Genomic DNA, 21,778 nt, shown 5'->3' with positions numbered 1-21,778 from the left:
ATAAAAGTGCACAATGAAAACCTGTGGCTTTGTGTACTAAAAGGCAGGCTTGATCCACCTTCTGCATGTATACAAATTTTGGGCAATTTTTAAGCATTTTGACAAGGCACCCCTGAAGAAGCTGCTCAATATGAGTATAGTTAAAGTATTCATCAAATCCATGGGATACAGCATGTCAGATAATCCTATTTCTCATGTCAGATGATAATTTCCTAGGACAGCTGTATATTTGATGCTTTTCTTAGCCTGGGAGAAGGGAACATATATCCAGAAATGTTAACACAGTACAGAGATTCAGATAACACTCCTACATTGCTGCACTTTAACCAGGACTGTGTGTGAAGAAGAGAATCTGAATATATAATTACTGCCTCTGTCACTTCTTTTCTAATATGTGACAGACACCAACTATGCACAAGAGACTTATTACGATTTAGATGCACATTAACATAGCAAATGCCAAGTGTAAACTATGAGGCCGGTTGGTAATTTTCATAAGTGACAGAGTACCCGCACTTCCTAACACTTTTTTTCAAAAAGTCAGTTTTTCATCTAAAGTGTTCAGGGCCAATGGGACTTAAAGAAGAACTCCAGGAATATATGAAGCCTATTTGAATAATGAATTTAAAAAAAGCATAATATATAACACAATGTTTTTGCAAAATATGAAAGAAGATGTTATGCCAGGTAAATAGATATCTAACATGTCACACTTTAAAACTGTCATGGAATGGCGTCAAACTACAGAACTTAAAAATCTTCATATACTTTACAAATTTTTACAGGTTACCAGTTTAGAGTTTCTGAGAACATCGAGTGGAAGAATTATTGCTCTCACTATAACATTCACATGTGTAGTGTGAACACCGTTTACATACGTGACCTATGTATGCGTTCACTACTGCACATGAGCATGGGAGCCAGGGGCGCTTTAAAAATGTTTTTTTTTTATATTATTTCTTTTATTACCTTTTTTTTATACTGTCCCTTTAATTTTTAAAAATCACTTTTATTGCTTTCACAAGAAATGATAACAAAAAAGCATGGCGGGTCCTCTTTATGGGGAGACGAGGGGTGTATAAGACCCCACATCTCTCCTCCAATGGAAGGTGTCAGATTAAAAAAAAAAACTATTAATATAATGCTTTCCAAAAAAATGGTATTGCTTACTTCAGCCGTGAACAGGAAGTGAAGCCATGTCACTCTTGGCCTCCTAGTTGACTGGAGGCCATATCTCATCTGCTAATCTGTATGACCAGCTACTGCAACTGACAGAATGGTTTCCGGGCATTCCAATGTACCAGGTAAGCCCAAGAACCACCACCAGAAAACAGCCGGGGGGGGGTCACTCCCACGACTTCTAAGAGTGATCCAGCAGCTAATCAGCCGCTCGGATCACTTATATTGGAAAGAGCAGCAGCTGCTTAAAATTTTACTAGGGTTATGGCATCCAGCTGCAGCCATAACCCTGGTATTCCACCTAAAAAATATGATGTATTTTTCCAGTTAGATGGTCTTGAATGTGTTCTGTAGATGGGGTAGCCTGTGTTAAATCTGTAGAATAGGAAAATGTTGCAGATATATACTGTAGATAAAACACAAACAATTGATTCTCTGGGTTCATTTTGAAAAGAATTCCACAATACTCTGATGTTTGACAAATTGCATGTCTTTTTCTTGACTTATAATGACAGACACTTATCGAATAAGCAGAACATACTTCACATAGACTGTCTCTTGACAATACTTCCCTTCAATTAATTACCATTAGCTATTCAATAATGTGTGTCAATGGCCAGGACAGTTTCAATGTGTCCACTGTCCCATGCCTCTTTTTAGATCTGGGATAAAATATACTACTGCAGATGGAGATATACTGAGGTTTTAATAATTTTTGGAGGTCTGCATTAAAAGGAGATGGAGGCACTACAAGGTATATCAGCTTTGTGAGTGACAGAGGATCTGGCAGCATACAAGTAGAACACAAAAAGACCTCCCTTTTCTTACGCCACCTGGCTGTGGGTTGGTTACAGGAAAAAGCCCCCCAAAATAGATATTTTAGTAATGGGTGAACGAGTATAGTACCTAATAACTGGGCATACAGCATAGTACCAACTCTTTTCTATGAGACTGCCATCTCCTGTTAAATTATTGTTGAAATAAGTCTAGCCTCTCAGTAATGGCTGGAGACAGTAAAAGAGCCTGCTAATTCAAGAGCAGAAAGCTCACACTAGATCCTTTGGAAATATAATGAACATTTGGGTTTTTCAACCAGCACATACCTGTTCAAAACTGATATATATATTAAGGTTCTATATTGTAATAGAACTACAAACACCCTACATGGTACAATCCAATGTAAGGGAGCTCTAGGAGACAAAACTGAGATATCAACTTTGGGTATACCAACCCTTTAAATATTTTTTTACTGTATGTTCCAGTAGTGTGATGATAGCCTTTCAGGGAAATGCTCTATTCCTTCTCTCAAAGCAAAGAAAACCTATATTAAAATTGAAAAGCTAAAATGTGTATTATGGTATCTAATTCAAGCAGGTTGCAGCGATCACTGAGCTGCAATGTACCTTACGTAAGGTCCTGCAGAACTGCAGTAATAGCTTCACACTTCAAAGCACCAGAGTATTGCTACAATGCTGCAGGATGACATCAGAGAAGGCTTTCTATGGAACAGAAATTCTCCCTGTCATCCCATTTTGCTTTAAAAATACAGCCATATAAGTGCTTGCACAGCTAATTAAATTAATTAAATTATTGAGTGGCCAGATTGAATTAGATTCATCCATTCAGCTCTTAGGCACACAAGCAGGACCACTTGCATTGTCATTGGCGCTTGTTAGCTCCATCTGATAATGGCAGCAATATGTCTAATAATGATCCTGTCATTCTGGGGGCTGTGCATCAGCAGATATCAGGCCATTTGCCCAGAATATTCATTTTATACATATATATCACAGTGTATGTTGTCAGCGAGCTAAAGAGCAGAACTTTGTGGTCAAGCACTAATGCAGTAGGTAGGTATTTTTCCAGAACTGTTAATTTAGGGGCAATTTCTCTAATTTGGTTTAGTGGTCAATTAAATGGCATGGGGATAAGCAGTGTAAACATTTTCAATTATTTTTCAAACAGCATAGAATAACAAATAATTAACAATGTCAATAAATTGGTGAACAGAGAAAATCAGTTTATAGTCCAAGGGATTGGTCTCACCAGGAACATTCCTATGTATTCTTGTGCATTTCTAGCACAGAAGAAATACTCAGACGTATGAAATTCAGTGTAGTAAATCAGGGGTCTCCAAATCTAAGCAAAGGGCCAGTTTACTGTCCTTCAAACTTTAGGGGGGGCAGAATGTGGCCAGTGGGAGAAGTCAATGTCCTGGCATCAGCATGAATGAACAATGCCCCATCATTGGTATTAGGTGTAGTAATAGTCCCCCATCATTGGTACCAATGGGAGGAATAGTGCCCCATCATTGGTATCGGTGGGAGGAATAGTGTCTCATCATTTTTGTCAGTGGGAGGAATAGTGCCCTGTCATTGGTATCAATGGGAGGAATAGTGTCCCATTGTCAATGGCAGGAACTATGCCCCATTGTTGTGAAAGTGGGGGGAATAATGCCCCAAGGGCCACATATAAGCAAGCAAAAGGCCACATCCAGCCTCCAGCCCCCGGGCCACCATTTGGAGACCACGATAATAAATTATACTCATTATCACTAATGTGCTACTCTTGCAATAACAAATCCTGTATGTTGTATTCTTAGGTGAGCTGACTTATAATTCCCCATCAATTCAGCTGAATGGAGACCCTGGAAAATGTATTTTAATGCATGTTATGTCAGGGGAGATCATTTGCAATTAATATAATGAAAGTAGTGCTTGCTTGTATAAACATTTTCTTTCTTTTTCTCAATGAGGAAGGAAAATGTCTGTGCGCTTTGTTCACAGCACCTGATTCTCCACTTTCAACTTGGCGGAGTGTATGAAAATTACAACGTAATTTATATAAATTCATTCAACTGAGAATTAAAAACTAGAATACAACCTTACTCTTAACTTAAAAAAAAAATACATAAATGACAATCTTGGGCTTTTTTTAAAATAATTTAAGCATATTATTAAAATTGTATTTTTTTGTCAGCCAGGAAAAGTTCTCAATTTCTGCTGCTGTACATGAAAAAAAATATAGTCTCAAAATGCATTTGTTAGTAAAGCAATTCTGTGGACGAACACTGCACTATTTTTCTACTCTACTTTTCTAGAAACTGAACAACAGAATATTACAAATGTGAAGCTCAGATAAGCTGAATATTGTTCTTTCTATTAGGAGGTGTAATAAACAGTGTAGTATAGGTAACTTCACAGAATGCACATGAGACCAATCAGGAGTCATATCTCAGAATACATAGTTGAATGAAAATGGCTTGGAGGTCTTAGACAACTATTACAACTTGCAACGCAATGATTGTTTTGTTTTGGGGGGTCTACAATGGCCCAGTTCCACACAAATGTGTAGGAACATCGATCACTTAGGTGATTAATATGATCACAGCCATTTCCTTCAGGGGCTCCCTGACTTGGGATTCCAAATGATACAACCAATCAGAAATCTCCCTGTTGGTATGTGTTAACATATGTTTTTTTCTTATAGCGAGTTGCCTTTGTTCCACCTTAATATTCAAATTAACAACAAAAATTTAATATATTACAGTGTTTTGATCTTTAGATGTGGTGGCTGCATTAGTTTAATTTATTGAAGTAGAAGAAAAAATATGTTGATCTTGATAAAAATCCTGTATCTTTCTAACTTCCTATGTACTAAACTCTCAATCCCAATTTCTGAAATCTCAATCAACGCTACCAGTCTTTCCAGCTATCTTGGGAACTGCACAACCCTCTCCTCCCTATGTAATAGAGATGGGGGTGTTGTAGGCCATGTGCAGAGAGGAGCCTATGGTGAAATCGTTTCTTCTGAATACATATAGTACAGTGAGTAGTGTGGCCACCCAAGGACATGAAGTGTGCTACTGGCAGGATCACCAGGAAAAAATAAGGTGGGAAACCCTAAAAACATGCAGCCACCCCATCTAAGAACTGGTAAATATATAATATTTATGTTTTGGGTTTAGCTACACTTTAATGTTCCTACTACAAGTCATGCAAGTACACACTGCAAAATTTAACGTGGTTCTAAAGGCTGAAGGGTTTTTACCGTCATGCGTTCTATATGGAGTGTGCAATCCCCCTAATACTTACCTGAGCCACCTCTCGATCCAGCTATGTGCACAAGAGCAGTGGCTCTCCCAGGACTCCCTCTCATTGGATTAGACTATAGCTCCCGCTGCTATCAATCACAGCCAGTAAGGAGGGGCAGGACTGAGCCGTGCTCTGTGTGTGTCCCATAAACACACAGAGGGGGCTCAGGAGCAAGCAAGCACGAGCACCCCTAGAGCAGGGGAAGTTAGAAGCTGATTGGCTACCATGCACAGCTGCACCAGATTTTGAACTCTCCAACTTTACTAAATCAACCCCCATGTAGTCTAATTTTTGACGACACATCTAATTTAATTGTTTAAGGTCATTTATATACTAGCCATACTACACAATTATTTGTTTTTGCTTTGTGATTTGGCGTCTTGTGATTTTATTTGTTCTTCTTTATTTCTGCATTGGCTACAAGCTTAAGGCTGGATCATACATCAGGGAGTTTAAATATGATAATTCCTAGTGTTCTGTTAAAATCTTGTTACTTGCATTTTATTGAACAGCCTGCCCAGTATGGTGCTTAAAATATCCCACTTAGCAAATCAGTAAGTTACGGCAACTAAAGAAAATGAATTGGCATTGCCTGCCATGATGTATCTATGGGCAGTCTGTTGAACTCTTATAACTTTGAAGATAATGTCCTCTGTATGAAACCTTACAATTACATCTAGGGAAAAAATATTAAGTCTGCAGGCTCTAGTGGGTGATTTTTAACTGTTTTAGTTAATAATGTTAATAGTTTCAAGATGCAAGCAGTTTCCATGGGAATTCGACATGGATGTGAATTAATAGTGCCTGTGCTATTCATATAGTATTTGAAGCTGTCTAACTGCAGAGAAACTGAGAGATATGGCAATGTCTAAGAAAATATTCTAGCCCAGTGTAGACAGCCTACTGCAATTGGTTAAACATGGCCTAATCAGACCATATAGAAGTAGAACCATGAGAACTTTGGAAACCATTCTTACCGCACAAAACAATCTTCTACATTTTTAAAAATATCTCCGCAAATGAAGGTCAATATTACCCTTTAACGTGAAGAAAAGGAAACATAGTTCAGAACATGAGCCATCTCCATGCATCTGTTGAACCGGAGTTCTGGAGGTGCGCAAGTTGTTGACATTCTTGGCAACTATCCCAGCACCAGTCATTCTTGTTGAAACATCAGCTGATCTGTAGCCTCACTTATGGTTTACCTGTTAAAATTTGTCACTTCTATAACAAATGTAATCATAGTGCATATAGGTGTTTTTTAGCATTATATCATATTATATAGCAATTAGATGCAGTTTTCTTGCACTGTGGCTTCTTAAAACTGCCCTGTCACCTCATTCTACATTTGAATTAAATCTGAACTCCAGGAACATAAGGTACCTTTGAAGTATCCCCCCAACCCCCGCACTGCCAGGGTTAAATGCTCATTATACAGTTGCAAGAAAAAGTGGCAACATCTAATGTTTGTGTAGTATTATGTTCAGCAGACTGTGTTCTTCTATTGTTGTGACTTAGATGATGTTCAGAGCACATTTTATGCCCAATTCATGCAAAACTCCACGTAATCCCAAGGGGTTCACATACTTTTTCTTGCAACTGTAACTAGGGGTGCTTCACATTATGCCTGCATTGGAATTGAACAGGAATGTTCCTGTGTGATTCAAACCGCATGCAAAATGCAGTACATTTGCGATCTGCAGTGGGTGTTAATAAAAAAGTTAATGACACACAAAACGCAGGTTGCAAACACAGTGCCTTTGCCCACACCTGCCTGCACATGTGCCATGTGTTTTTTTTAACAAGTGCATATTAAAGTGCATTTTTCTTCATGACCATTAGCTTCTGTTTTTTGGCTGCCAGTTTGTACTCTTTGAATTCCATGACAAGGGGCAATTTTAGCCCCTATTGCTTTGTACTTATGTGTATTTTCAATATAGTTTGTAAATAAAAAAAAAGTAGTGCAGCAGTTTCATTTAGCTGAAAGAATACAAACAGTTAAAATATACTAGCTGCAGATCATATTATCAGACATTTTCCAGGAATGACAGCTACAGATGTACTTCTACTCCCCATTACAACCGAGATCTCTGGAGTCCTGAAAATTTTAATTATGTTTGAATTATGTTTGAACTCTGTCTATTTTTTTTTTTCAAACCCTGACATTCTGACTTCAATATGAAAGTTATTTGTGATAATTAATCCAAGGGGTAATGGTCTTTATACGGCAGAAATCTCTTTGTAAATGCTAACCTCATATATGAATCTGTAAGAGGGCTACGTGATGTTCTAGATTGTTCTCAGACATTTCTAAGAAATAATGTATTTTGCTAAGCAAAGCTTCCATGACCATTATTATATAACAAATTGCTCAGATTAGCTCCTTGATATCTAGGGCGGTTTTATTAGGTATGGCAATGGGTACAACAGGGATGGCAATTTATATATTTAAATTTGTTTAGAGGTGTTCTGGTAACACTGACTTGATCATAGAAAAACTGTGCCCATGCTAGATCAAATACATCTATCTGTTAGTATGGTTTTGTAGCAGTAATAACTGGTGAACTATATACACAGTGTACTGTGTATAATAATAATATTTCCACTTGCCCCCTCCCCTCATTGGAGTACCCCTGCTCCCTTCAAAAATATCTTTATACTAATGCCATGGGTTTTCCTTTCCTTCTTCCTTTAGCGGTGGGTTTTCAAGATTATCTAATTCCCCCCCCCCCAAAAAAAAATATATAATATACTGCAGATTCCAAGTCTTTAAGCTGGCTATACATGAAGGGTGCTGACAGGTCCACCTATGGAAATTTGAGCCATGAGTGGTCCTGTCGCCACCATCCTGCCCAACATCCTCTGATCCAACAAATTGAAGCAGCTGGGCAGAAAATTGTCGGTTGAACAGCGGCTACATCCAATGCAGCATCTAGGTATTCTGACAGCCCCATTTGCTGTCAGAATACAATAGCCAACAGCAGGAGATTCCTCCATCTGCACTGTTTAGAGAAGTCTAAGGGTGTGTGACCGACCTTGCATGTAATGGCTGCATTCGTTTTTCAGACCTTTTAACTTTTGTTCTTTACCTGGTAATCCATCAACTAAAATACTTCCTGCCCATTCCGAGCTACACTTAAGTTGGCCATATATGGATCAATATTCTTCCGGTTCTGCAGGGACTGGCAAATTTCAGCCTATCTGTGGCCGTTCCCATTCCAGAGAAGTTGATCTAATGATTGACTTCTCTTGAACCAACTTGTTGGAAATTTTTTCTTTGATCAGTGCTGTAGTGTTGATCGGTGTATTCTGACAGTGGAGGAGTCCCCATTTTCAGAATACAATAACACAGCAGAGAGGATTTCTTCTTTGACCTCATTTGTGTGGATGGGGGAGTGCCTTTTATATTTTTAATAGCTGCTGGGGATTCAAATTTGTAATTTTTGGCCAAGCTGGAATTGATTTTCTCATTTGCATTTTTTTACACATGGTGTTTGCAAAGTTGCAAAAAGAAATAAAATCCATATTCTGGGATCCCACATAAAGGCATTTTCCAGACGTTCCAGCTTCAGTTGACATGCATTGGAGTTTACAGATGAAATAAAATCACTCAAAGTACTTTCACTGTCTCAAAACAAACTCCCATGTTGCACTGTATCCATATCTTTTCTACTTGTTTGATGTCATCATAAGCAGAGTGTTGGGTGACCAGCATTCCTGTATATACCAGTGCCAAACTATTAAAAGGTCACAAATTCACATTGCAACAATACAAAAAGGAAATTTTTTTCAATGCCCAACTCAAGGGACATTTTTTGCTGCTTGTTATCATCTTGGGCACTAGTCCCCTCACCACCCCTGTGAATTCTTCTGCTTCTGAAGCCTATGAAAGAGGACCAGGCCCCTTAAAGTGTTGCCTCCACCAATAGGAGATGTCCACATCAAGTAGACAATGATGTGGCCACCCAAAGATTGAGCGTGGGAAGTAAAGAGAAGAAGAGAGAAGGAATGTCCTGTAACCTTGGTTTTAGGTGAGTATAATGGGCATTTGGATATGTTTTTTCCCCATACCACCGGTTAGTTAGAGGGGATGGGAGGGGGCTTGCTAATATCCTGGAGTTGGACTTTAACTAAACAGTAGTAGTCTAGCTGCTAATGCTTATTTTACAATATATTTGAGCCTCTAACGCACCCACCTATACCTAGTTCTTAGTCTTCAAATTTAAAAAATCGGAGAAAACACCATATGAGGAAATAATCTTCATATGATAAATAGCACCAATCATCCCTGCACAATTAAAGACTATGTGGAATGAACCGTATATAAATGACTTTATGCATTCATGTTCATAAAAAGTATAACAGCCCATTATCTTTATACACATATAACAACTGGGAGTATAACTGCACACATTGCTTGCCTTTCAGCTTTAAAACTGCATGTTAATTAGTGGCATGACTCCTTCTTCACCTATAGCTTCAACAACATTGTACAATGGTGAACTCAGAATACCAAAAAAAATCAACTTCTCTCTTCAAGGCATCTCTTCATCCAGTAATGACATGGGCATGCTCACTGGACAATAGGAAGGTTTAGGAAATGGAATAGGCCAGACCAAGCTCAATTTTTACAGGAAATATTGAGATCTGCGATCTAATTTTCTGATGCAATTTTTTTACTAATGAAGAAACATATTGGTTATGATTGGGTTAAAGATGGCCATAGATGAAGCGATGCTTGATTCCCGCATCAACACATTCAGTGTTGATAGGGGAATCCCTCCCCATGGAGCTATTGTGTTACCTGGTGAGGGGGGCGGGGGGAGCTGTCCCTGCCAGGAGAACACAGTGATTACTGCTAGCAGCTAGAATAGCCACTAGAAATAACTGCATGTAAAATCCGACACACTGGTTGTACCCAAGTTGATCGATCGATCAACTTGAGTACATTCAGCTTACTCATACATGGTGCGAATCTTGGGCAGTCCCTGCTGAACCGGCTGAAATTCGAAGCAGCTATGGCTGGCTTAAAACATGGAGCTTATAGCTACAGCTAATAGTGCATTAGATCTAGTACATACAGGTGATACACAGGCAGAGGAGGTAGTGAAAAGGTAATGTGCAGATCGCATACAGTAGAAAGATGGGGATGAAGAGGTTAATGTACAGATGTGTGGTATAAGGGAGGTGAAGGGTTAGTATACAGGCCCCACAGAGAGACACTATAAAGATCAGTAGTGTATGAGGGGGAAAGGGTTAAACTTTACTTGCAGCTACTGCTACCCTGATCTGTGTTGTGCTCAGGAACTACTGTGTCATTCATTACTTTAAATTCATTTCCCTTCCTACATTGTAAAAAGAATCAGAGGGCTCACAGATGTTAAAACACACTGTTTACATCATGTGAGTGCTATGATTGGTCTCTCTGTGACCACTCACAGCTATCCTAAGGTACAGAGCTGCTTGGATCAGCTCTGTATACAGTGTCTATGAACATAGACAGCTGAGGACAGCTTAGTTCACATGCCTTAGTGGCCATCTGACTATGCTTTATTCAGTGCCATTTAGTAAAATAACCGTCCACCACTTTGCCTTTTATAGATGTACAGTGGTAGTAAAGTAGTTGATGTACAGTATTATATACAGAACTGATGTCAGAATGGCAGCAGGTTGGTGCAAAGTTACTCCACTCTGAGCAAGTCTCTCTCTACATGAGATATTTATAAGGAATAATTTATTAAAGGCAGAGACTGTATATGTTAACTGTGCTATGTGAATGGTCACTTACCCTAGTGAACAACGTAAAGCAATCATCCCATCGTGTACGCAAAAATCTAGATTTTCTTTTCTTTTGTACTTGATACTCAAAATGAACATAGCGTTACCTTATTTAAAACAGTCTTTAATCTTTTAGTAAACCCTTATGCACAGACCATTCCAGGACAGCACTAACTTCAAATATATTTGTAAAAAGAAGAAGCCAGAACATCTTTCATGATATACCTTGGCAGATCAATTATACCTAGAACATCTTGTTTCGATGTATATATTTTGCTAAAAAGAGGTATCTTCTTTCTACAGAATTATTTTTACTTCTCAACATAAGGATCCAAGGATGATGATATAATAATAAGAAGAATTATAAGAAGAAGAAAAAGAAGTTGAAGAAGAATTAACCACTTGCCCTCCAGAGGATTTACCCCCCTTCCTGACCAGGCCATTGTTCGCAATACGGCACTGCATTATTTTAACTGACAATTGTGCAGTCATGCAACACTGCACCCAAATGAAATTTATTTTTTCCCACAAATGGAGCTGTCTTTCAGTGGTATTTGATCACCTCTGAAATTTTTTATTTTGTGCTATAAACAAAAAAAGACCAACAATGCTGAAAAAAACCCCAATATTTTTGACTTTTTGCTATTAAACACATCCAGTATAAAAAATTAAAAAAATCAAATTTCATCATAAATTTAGGCCAAAATGTATTCTACTACATGTCTTTGCTAAAAAAAAAATCCCAATACTTGTAAATTAATTAGTTTACATGAAAGTTATAGTATTAACAAATGGCAGTATGTATACTGGAATTTTTCTTTTTATACTAGTAATGGTGGTAATGATCAGCTATTTATAGTGGGATTGCGGCAGGCATTCTGACACTGGGGGGAACTGACTAACTGTCACTGATATCCCCAGTGATACTAATACAGTGATCAGTGCTAATAAAAAGCACTGACACTGTACTAATGACACTGGGCAGGAAGTGGTTAACATCTGGGGCGATCAAAGGGTTAACTGTGCGCTGTGTGTGTTTCACATTATGTGCTGTGTGCTGTTTTACTGTGTAAGCATGCTGCTTTGTACAAAGCAGCGTGCTGGCGCTGACGGGAGAAATCTGTATTGTTTATATACAGTCCTCCCCCCTGTCAGTGTTCCTCGGTGATTGCTGGGTGCCGACAGGGAATCTCCGGCCGGGACCTGGTGATCGACAGTTGTAGCCGCCAATGGAGGCACGGGTAGGCGGCGCGCTCACACGCTCCACCTACCCAGAAATACAAAATCATACATTATATATATATATATATATATATATATATATATATATACGTGATTTTGTGCTGCACTGCCACCCTGTAGAAATAGTTCTGCAGTAGGGCGGTCGGGAAGCTGTTAAATTCTGGTTCATACCTATGCATGTTGCAGTCTGCTACAGGAAAGAGGCACTGACCCATTCCAAAAACGCAGCAACACAGATGTGAACGAGTCCCATATGAAACCATTTTAAACGGACTGTAGTGAGGTTTTGCAAAATGGAAAAAGCACTAAAAATGCCTAGGTATACTTCATATGCATATCTCTACAGGTATTCTTTGTGCATTTCTTTGTCATTTGCATCATTGATGTCAAATTTCTGCATGCAGAATATTTTAGAACTTTTTTGCAAAATTCCTTATACTTATACAGTCTTTGTGCTCTATTTGCTGCCTTAGAATCTAATAACATACTGTTGTACTTTAATGTCTGTAGTCAGTTTTCCATGAAAGCTTCAGACACACAGATATACATGATACCACTGAATAACAATGAAGAGGATTTTTTTTTTTGATTAATCAAGCCGAGCTACAAGATTTGCCATCTGTATTTACACGGGAAGGGGTTGCATCACAATTCAGATGAGCCTTGCACCAGATGGACCTGTTTTCAATGAATGTACAATACTTATTCATGAATCTCTATTCCACATTGATTTTTTATTTAGGTTTTGTATTGTACCTGTATTTTTTGTTTTATTTACTCAGATTATAGGATATTGTAATCATGTAATACGGTTAGCATTACCTAGATTTTCAGTATCTTTAACATGCACTTCAAAAGTTTACCCTGCCTCTTTTTTTCGATCACTCATAGATCAGATAACCAATTTTGAAATACGCATATAAAATAGACAAATGCATGAAACAGACTTATGTTTATACAATGTAGTTGATTACCAAAAAGTAGGTGTTTCTACCCTCTGAAGCCTCGTCTCTAAAGTGCTCCCAGCCACAGTTGCAGTTTTGCTTGCTGCCCTGCATTGTAAATGATGACATTGAAGGACTGCCCACAGCCTAGTGCACCATGGGGGGAGAAGAGGAGAAAGCCAGAGCCAACTGGAATGGCGATAAAGCAGGTAACGCTGCCTTCTAAATGTCCCTCCAGACCTAACAAGCATTTAGGGGGGCACTGCAAGGCTTTTTTTTTCTTCCAGCACAGAGTTGTACTTCACCTGTCAAAAGTATTATACTACACTAACCTTTTATCCACCCTTTACAATATTGTATTTGTTGTGTTTATTGTTCTAACCCAGTATAAAGGAAAAGAATTGTTGAAAAGAAGCACCATTTGGGTTTCACTGATAATTTTTGTGTTCGTAACTGGGGGTGTGTTAGGGGTGTTGTCTATTGCTATAGTATTTCCTTTTGATCCTCTCCTGGATGCTACATAAAAGGTTATTCAGGGAGCTGGGTCAGCACAGAGAGTAATTAGACAATCCCAGAAGAGGAATGGGTTATGGCGAGCAAGGAGAGAGTGGCCTGCACTAGGGAATTGACTCTTCCTGGAGTAGTCTAATTTTCTGTCGAGTTCAAAGATAATAAAAGTGAATAAATAATAATTTATGGCTAGGAAAAACACTCCAAGTAAGCATTTAAATTACTTGATTGATCTGTGCTTTTACCTGCATTGATGACAGGTTCTCTTTAAAGAGAAGATGGCGTGAAGGATGGAGTGAAGTACTGAGCTGAAAAGGCAAGCTGCTCAAGAAACAGTGGCCTGTCCTGACAATAGAAACTGACACATTTCCCACGTGTTGTTCTTTTGGAGACATCTACCCACCTATATGTAGCTTAACAATCAAAATATGAAAAAAAGGGTTCCTGGCTAACTCTGCAATCTGAAAAAAACCTCCCACTTATCCAATTGCTGATTCATACAATACACGGGTTACAATTGCTGTCCAATTCGAAATGTAATCAATCTAAACTCTAGCCAGCTTTGAAGGGTAAGGAAGCCTTTTGCCTCTACCTACCTGAGCTGAAGTTGCCAAGCTTTTGGGTTTTGCCCCCCCCCCAATCTCTTTCTTCTCTAATTACTAATCTCAGCCCTCATTCTTTTCAATATCCACTACTTTGTCTTCATTCACCTAAGCATTACATGTACAGTGCTTAGAGTTCAAGCTGTCATTGACAATTTAACTGACTGCACAAGTCACTCTTCTGATTTATCGGAGGTTACGAGAAACACAACCTCTTATTGAGGAAGAGTATATCTATTCTATGTAAATACGCCAGATGCATACAACAATCTGCAAATATCATTTCAACAATGCATATTTAAAAAAATACAAACTTGTAATAAAACTGAAAATAAATATGAAATTGATCAGAAAACAAGTTCCTATCATGTTTACTACAAAAACAAAAATAAACTACCTAGGGGCAGCACTGAGGATTAACTGCTTTGCAGAGAACTGCAGTATCTTCAAACAATGAGTGGTCTTGACTGTCAGCTAAGTGATCTTGTCCTGAACTGGCAGGCTTTGACGATGTGGACGTTCTAATGACACTTCAGATGACAAGTACAGTAGATGCATGTGTTTAACTTTTTTCTTCTGTAAATAATACAAAAATTGGGAAAGATTCAGTATTTCTAAACCAATCATTATAGCTCCCTACAACGTTTCAGTCTGGCTTTGCAATCTTTAGTGTCCTCCTTAGTTAGTTACCGTATTTTTCGCTCCATAAGAGGCACCTGACCATAAGATGCGCCTAGGTTTTAGAGGGGAAAAACAAGAAAAAAAATATTCTGAACTAATGGACTGCAGACATAGTACAGGAAGTGACCAGACACTGCGGACACAGTACAGGAGATGACCAGAGACTGCAGACAGTACAAGATCTGACCAGAGACTGCAGACACAGTACAGGAAGTGACCAGACACTGCGGACATAGTACAGGAGATGACCAGAGACTGCAGACAGTACAAGAGATGACCAGAGACTGCGGACACAGTACAGGAGATGACCAGAGACTGCAGACATAGTACAGGAGATGACCAGAGACTGCAGACACAGTACAGGAGATGACCAGAGACTGCAGACACAGTACAGGAGATGACCAGAGACTGCAGACATAGTACAGGAGATGACCAGAGACTGCAGACAGTACAAGAGATGACCAGAGACTGCGGACATAGTACAGGAGATGACCAGAGACTGCAGACACAGTACAGGAGATGACCAGAGACTGCAGACACAGTACAGGAGATGACCAGAGACCGCAGACATAGTACAGGAGATGACCAGAGACTGCAGACATAGTACAGGAGATGACCAGAGACCGCAGACATAGTACAGGAGATGACCAGAGACTGCTGACATAGTACAGGAGATGACCAGAGACTGTGGACACAGTACAGGAGATGACCAGAGACTGCGGACACAGTACAGGAGATGACCAGAGACTGCGGACACAGTACAGGAGATGACCAGAGACTGCGGACACAGTACAGGAGATGACCAGAGACTGCGGACACAGTACAGGAGATGACCAGAGACTGCGGACACAGTACAGGAGATGACCAGAGACTGCGGACACAGTACAGGAGATGACCAGAGACTGCGGACACAGTACAGGAGATGGACCGGAGACTGCAGACATAGTACAGGAGATGGACCAGAGACTGCAGACATACTACAGGAGATGACCAGAGACTGCGGACACAGTATAGGAGAAATGACCAGAGAATGCGGACATAGTACAGGAGATAACCAGAGAATGCGGACACAGTACAGGAGATGGACCAGAGACTGCGGACATACTACAGGAGATGACCAGAGAATGCGGACACAGTACAGGAGATGGACCAGAGACTGCGGACATACTACAGGAGATGACCAGAGACTGCGGACACAGTACAGGAGATGGACCAGAGACTGTGGACATAGTACAGGAGATGACCAGAGACTGCAGACAGTACAGGGGATAACCAGAGACTGCAGACAGTACAGGAGATGACCAGAGACTGCGGACAGTACAGTTGACCAGAGACTGTAGACAGTGCAGGAGATGACCAGAGACTGCAGACAGTACAGGGGATGACCAGAGACTGCAGACAGTACAGGGCATGACCAGACACTGCAGACCTTTAGGGAGGGAGGCGGAGCGGCTACCTGAATTTGACAGGTACCCGCTCCCACTTCTGCGGAGTTCTCCTTCCTATACTGTGGGCACCCGACTTTGACAGCCGGGTGCCCACTGCGCATGCAAGAGAAGCGCTGCGCTTTGTGAATGGCCCGGCGTCTTTTGGGACCTGTCATAGATGCCGGGGCAGGAAGAAGCCAGCGCTGGAAGACTACAGCGCTGGACCAAGGAACAGGTGAGTTCCTGCCGCAGAGAACAGCTGAGTGCCCGGCCCGGTATTCTGACATGGTGGTGGCGGAAATACCGGACCAGCCGCTTTATATTCGCTTTATAAGACGCACTGACATTTTCATCCCTTTTTTAGGGGGAAAAAAGTGCATCTTATGGAGCGAAAAATACGGTAGTTAGTTAGTTAGTCTGGCTGAAAAAAGACAAAACTCCATCCAGTTCAGCCATAAAAAAAAAAGTTATAATCCTACACCCACAGTTGATCCAGAGGAAGACAAAAAAAACAGCAAAGCATGATCCAATTTGCTCCTGCAGGGGAAAAAATTCCTTCCTGATCCCTCGAGAGGCAATCAGATATTCCCTGGATCAACTTTACCTATAAATGTTAGTATCCAGTTATATTCTGTATATCTAAGAAAGAATGCAGGACTTTTTTAAAGCAATCTGCTGCGCTGGCCAGAACCAACTCTTGAGGGAGTCTATTCCACATTTTCACAGCTCTTACTGTGAAGAAACCTTTCCGTGTTTGGAGATTGAATTTCTTTTCCTCCAGATGTAAAGAGTGCCCCCTTGTCCTCTGTGATGACCTCAGGGTGAATCACTATATGAACCACTGATGTATTTATACATGTTGATGATAACCCCCCTTAATCTTCTCTTCTCAAGTGAGAATAAATTCAGTTCCTCTAATCTTTCCTCATAGCTGATCTCCTCCATGCCTCCTATCAGTTTGGTTGCCCTTCTCTGTACTTTCTCCAGTTCCTGAGCCAATGTCTTAAAACACTTTGCTAAAACAGCTAATTGTATCCTTATGCATTCCTATTACATGTGCAGTTATGCCCACCATACTTCTAATGTTCAAAGGCAATATCGGCTGTGGTTTTGATATATTTCTTATTCAGCCACACCAAATTTTAGCCATACTATATTTCTCTTTTTTTTTTTTGTCAGATTCCTGCTGCAGAATGATAAACATTTCATGACATCAAACCCACATTTTCTTTCTACATGGCTCTGCTATCCAGATCATGTCTGATAACTGCTCCTGGAGATGCTACCTACCCAAGAAATGTTACAACTCACCGAGGATAAATACACCTTGCTTGCATTATTGCATTGTTGACACTTTAAAATAGCCATCTGAGTTGCCAACTGTTATTTGTTTACTTATCTATTTGATAGGTTGTAATACTTTCCCAATTGGTCTCTGTTCTTCTACATTGCTCTAGTCCTTAAAGCGGAACTAACCCCTCCTATCCTTTTCAGCCAAGGTAGCTGCCATCTCAGAGTCTGTTTGATCTGCCACTGCCATGGTACTAAACATGTGATCAGTTATGACCCCAGCCATTCAATGGTTTGACAGTTTGGTTGAGAGCACAAGCAAAAGTGACAGTTAGCATTCCCTGCATGCAGGTAATTTAACATATTTTTTTTAAACTGTTAAGCCTGGGTTCACACTGATGTGGTGCAGAAATTGCATTTCTGTGCGAATTTCGCATCATAATCGCACCCCGTTCACACAAACTGCTGCAGGTGTGTATGTTAAGTTAACAACATGCCGATATCAGTTCACAAAATGTAGTGCGATGTGCAGAATCAGATCACATGGGTGTGAATACCCATGCGATCCGATTCTAATGTGGAAAAAAAAGGGTCCTTCACCTTTTTGGTGCAGATGTGGTGCAATTTGAGCCATACAGAATGTATGGCTCCAATCGCACCACACAGAATTCGCATGTGATTTGCACAGGAATGTGGTGCAGTTCCTTTGCAAATCACATGCGATGTTCCGCACTGCAGAAGTGTGAACCCAGGCTAAATCGATGGATTTAGTTCCGCTTTAACCTGATTGGATGTTAGAAGCTAACAGTTTGATGGTATCCTATAGTGAAGTACCCCTAAGCCTGGGTTCACACTGATGTGGTGTGGAATTCGCAGTGGTTTCTAAGCAAATTACGCACCGCATCACAATCGCAACCCGTTCATTCAATTTAATAACACCCCAAAATCAGTCCTCAAAACGTGGTGTGATGTACAGAATCAGATTGCATGGGTGTGAATATCCATGCGATCAGATTCTAAGTGCAGACTAAAAAAGGGTCCTACACCTTTTTAGTGCGGATGCAGTGTGATTTGAACTATACAAAATGTATGGCTCAAATCGCACCACACAGAATTCGCATATGTATTGCACAGGAATGCGGTGTGGTTCCTGTGCGAATCACATGCGGTATGTCGCACCGCATAAGTCTGAACCCAAGCTAAAAGTGAATGGAGATATGCTGAACTTGCAAATGGAAAAGTCTTTTCTGAATCACCAAGTGTAAGAGTAAAACTAAAAGGTCTAGAAACCAGCATACAAGTCCACAACATACAAGTCGGATCACTTAAAGATTTAGGTTTTGGTAAACTATCTGGCTACATTTTTTTCAGAAGCCAGATAGTCTGAACAAATAAACCTGATGCCAAAGTTTTACTGGCTCTTTTGTTAGCGGAAGCACTTGTTACTGGTCTCTTTACTACTGCATGCCTGTGTTAGATTTGACTGTCTGACTGATTCCTGTATACCACATAAATGTGTCTACGCCTTTGGTACAGTTATTTATTATTAAAAAAAGGAAAAACTGAGATCAGCTCACAAACCATAGCACACATCAGCCCTGTGTTTAAATTCTCAAAATCATCCTAATATTCCTAATTTAATTCCATTACTGGATGCAGATGCATTCCTGTGTCACTCCATATGTACCATTTTTTAAGCTTTACATGAATGTCTTATCTCTCTACTGCTTGATTGCATAACTGGTTGTCACATTATGTGTAACATATAATAATCACCATTGGCTTAATGTAGCAATTATGGGGGTGTGTGAATTATGTAGCAGTCATAAGAATCTATGAATATTCATCCCTGTGTGCTCAGAATTATACAATCGCTATTCTCAACTACTCCGTAAGTGAGGATGCAATGTGTGTGCACTGCAGCAGTTACAGTATATTACTCACTTTTTTTCAGATCACCAACATTAATGCACAACCACTTTCTGCTCCACTGAGCCGTGCATGATAAATCATTAACGTTGCCTAGTACAGTAGGTATGTAAGTAGAAAGCTTATTTATGGGATTCACCTTCCAGTAATCATTAACTATACCCTCTGATTTATTTCCAACTCTGTAACTTCATTTTGCTTCTTTCAATTATTATCCATCATCTTCATGGTCCTTCAGCCCCACACCCCCCTGAACATTTCCTTTCAAACAAATCCTGAGCTTTTCGGGAGCTCAACAATCTACTCTGAATAGAGGCACAGTGAGGAATACATTTGCAAACAGCATGCAGTCATTTGTAGATGTATTGGAATCCTTAACTCCGCCAAGCAGCAATAAAACTCACTTCAGAGTCTTTATCTTCATCATTATATTTATTCACACCTGACAATCAAGCCCTCTCAAAGAAAGATAGAACTTATCTAGTTGCAATGAACCACCTGCAACCTCCAGAGACAGTTTCCCCTAATAGGAAAATGTAGAAATTGTTTTCTATCCATGTAAATGAGAGTCAGAGGAATAGCTGGAGCTGAAGTAGCTCTAAACTTTTAATAGTAGATAATATAAAAAATGTTTGGATCCCTGCTAACTATTCCTATACATAAAATACTACAATACAAACAACTATAATGAAAGGATATAATAATATCAAGTAAAATGGCTATCAAGTGGGTAATTGTAAGCCAGCTTTCTACAATGCATCTCTGCTTTATGCGCACTTTGCTTGCTTATTCATTACTTTTATAAACTCAGATAAAAAGCAAAGTTGTGCTAAGCTCCAGTTTCAACTAAATTACCTTGGATTTGGATACAGTTTTTTAATTCAGATTTGAAACTAATCCACACCTTCAGCCATGTAACTGGAAAAATTAACACATGTCCTAGACTCCTTGGCACCTTGGTGATTGGTTTCTGTAATTAGGGTAGGTTTCCCAAACTTTCACACCTCCTGTCATGTTCCTGGATAACATATGCCTTGACACATCTTGAGGTGATTGGATTAGGGTGACTGAGTTATCCATGTGGATATAAAAGTTGGGATATGCTCTTGATACTCAATAGAGCCGAAAAAGCTATTTGATGAATGTCAAAACATCTTCAACATTACAAAGTATAGCTAAATGTGAGTAGCTACTACAGCCATTCTCAACCAGGGTTCCTTGAGCTGTGCCTTAGACTATCTGATGGTGCCTGCATATTTCCAGGTCCAGTGACTTCTTGACAAGTCTTTTTAGCTATATGTAAGGGTAGCATTCTATCCACCACTGGAAGAGGGACATTCTTTCTACTTACTACTACTGTAGGAGGCATTCTTCCTACTGACCACCAATGTAAAGGCCATTCTTCCAACTGAAAACCAATGTAAAAAGCATTTCTCCCACTGACTATCCACCAATGTAAGAAACATTCTCCGCACTGACTATCCATCAATGCAAGAGGCATTCTTCCCACTGACCACCACTGTAAAGGGCATTCTTCCCACTGACCACCAATATAACAGGCATTCTTTCCACTGACCACCAATGTAAGGGCATTCTCCCCACTGACTATCCACCAATGTAAGAAGCATTCTTCCCACTGACCACCAATGTAAGGAGCATTCTTTCAACTGAAAACCAATGTAAAAAGCATTTCTCACACTGACTATCCACCAATTTAAGGGGCATTCTCTCCACTGACTATCCACCAATGCAAGAGGCATTCTTCCCACTGACCACTACTGTAAAGAGCATTCTTCCCACTTACCACCAATGTAGCAGGCATTCATTCCACTAACCACTGATGTAAAGGGCATTCTCCCCAATGACCAACAATGTAAGAGGCATTCTCCCCATTGACTGTCCACCAATGTAAAGAACATTCTTCCCACTGACCACCAATATAAGGGGCATTCATCCCATTGACCAACAATATAAACGTCATTTTTCCCATGGACCGCCAATATATGGAGCATTCTTCCCACTGTCCACAAATGCAAGGCGCATTCTTCCCACTTACCACCAATATTAGGGTCATTCTTCTCACTGTCCACCGATGTAAGGGG

At 39.9% G+C, this 21,778-nt stretch overlaps 1 protein-coding gene and 1 long non-coding RNA gene across 3 annotated transcripts in view; one reads left to right on the top strand and one right to left on the bottom strand.

Annotated features, from left to right (window-relative positions):
• The window catches only part of KCNAB1 (potassium voltage-gated channel subfamily A regulatory beta subunit 1), a 420,463-nt gene that overhangs the window by 225,473 nt on the left and 173,212 nt on the right, over positions 1 to 21,778 (bottom strand). The window lies entirely within an intron of this gene.
• The window catches only part of LOC149463231 (uncharacterized), a 162,196-nt gene that overhangs the window by 118,211 nt on the left and 22,207 nt on the right, over positions 1 to 21,778 (top strand). The window lies entirely within an intron of this gene.

Source organism: Staurois parvus, unplaced genomic scaffold, assembly GCF_062004578.1.
Source record: "Staurois parvus isolate SC_StPar_1 unplaced genomic scaffold, SC_StPar_1.0 ptg000155l, whole genome shotgun sequence".
Taxonomy (NCBI): Eukaryota; Metazoa; Chordata; class Amphibia; order Anura; family Ranidae; genus Staurois; species Staurois parvus.
This window is presented reverse-complemented; position numbering and strand designations above follow the sequence as displayed.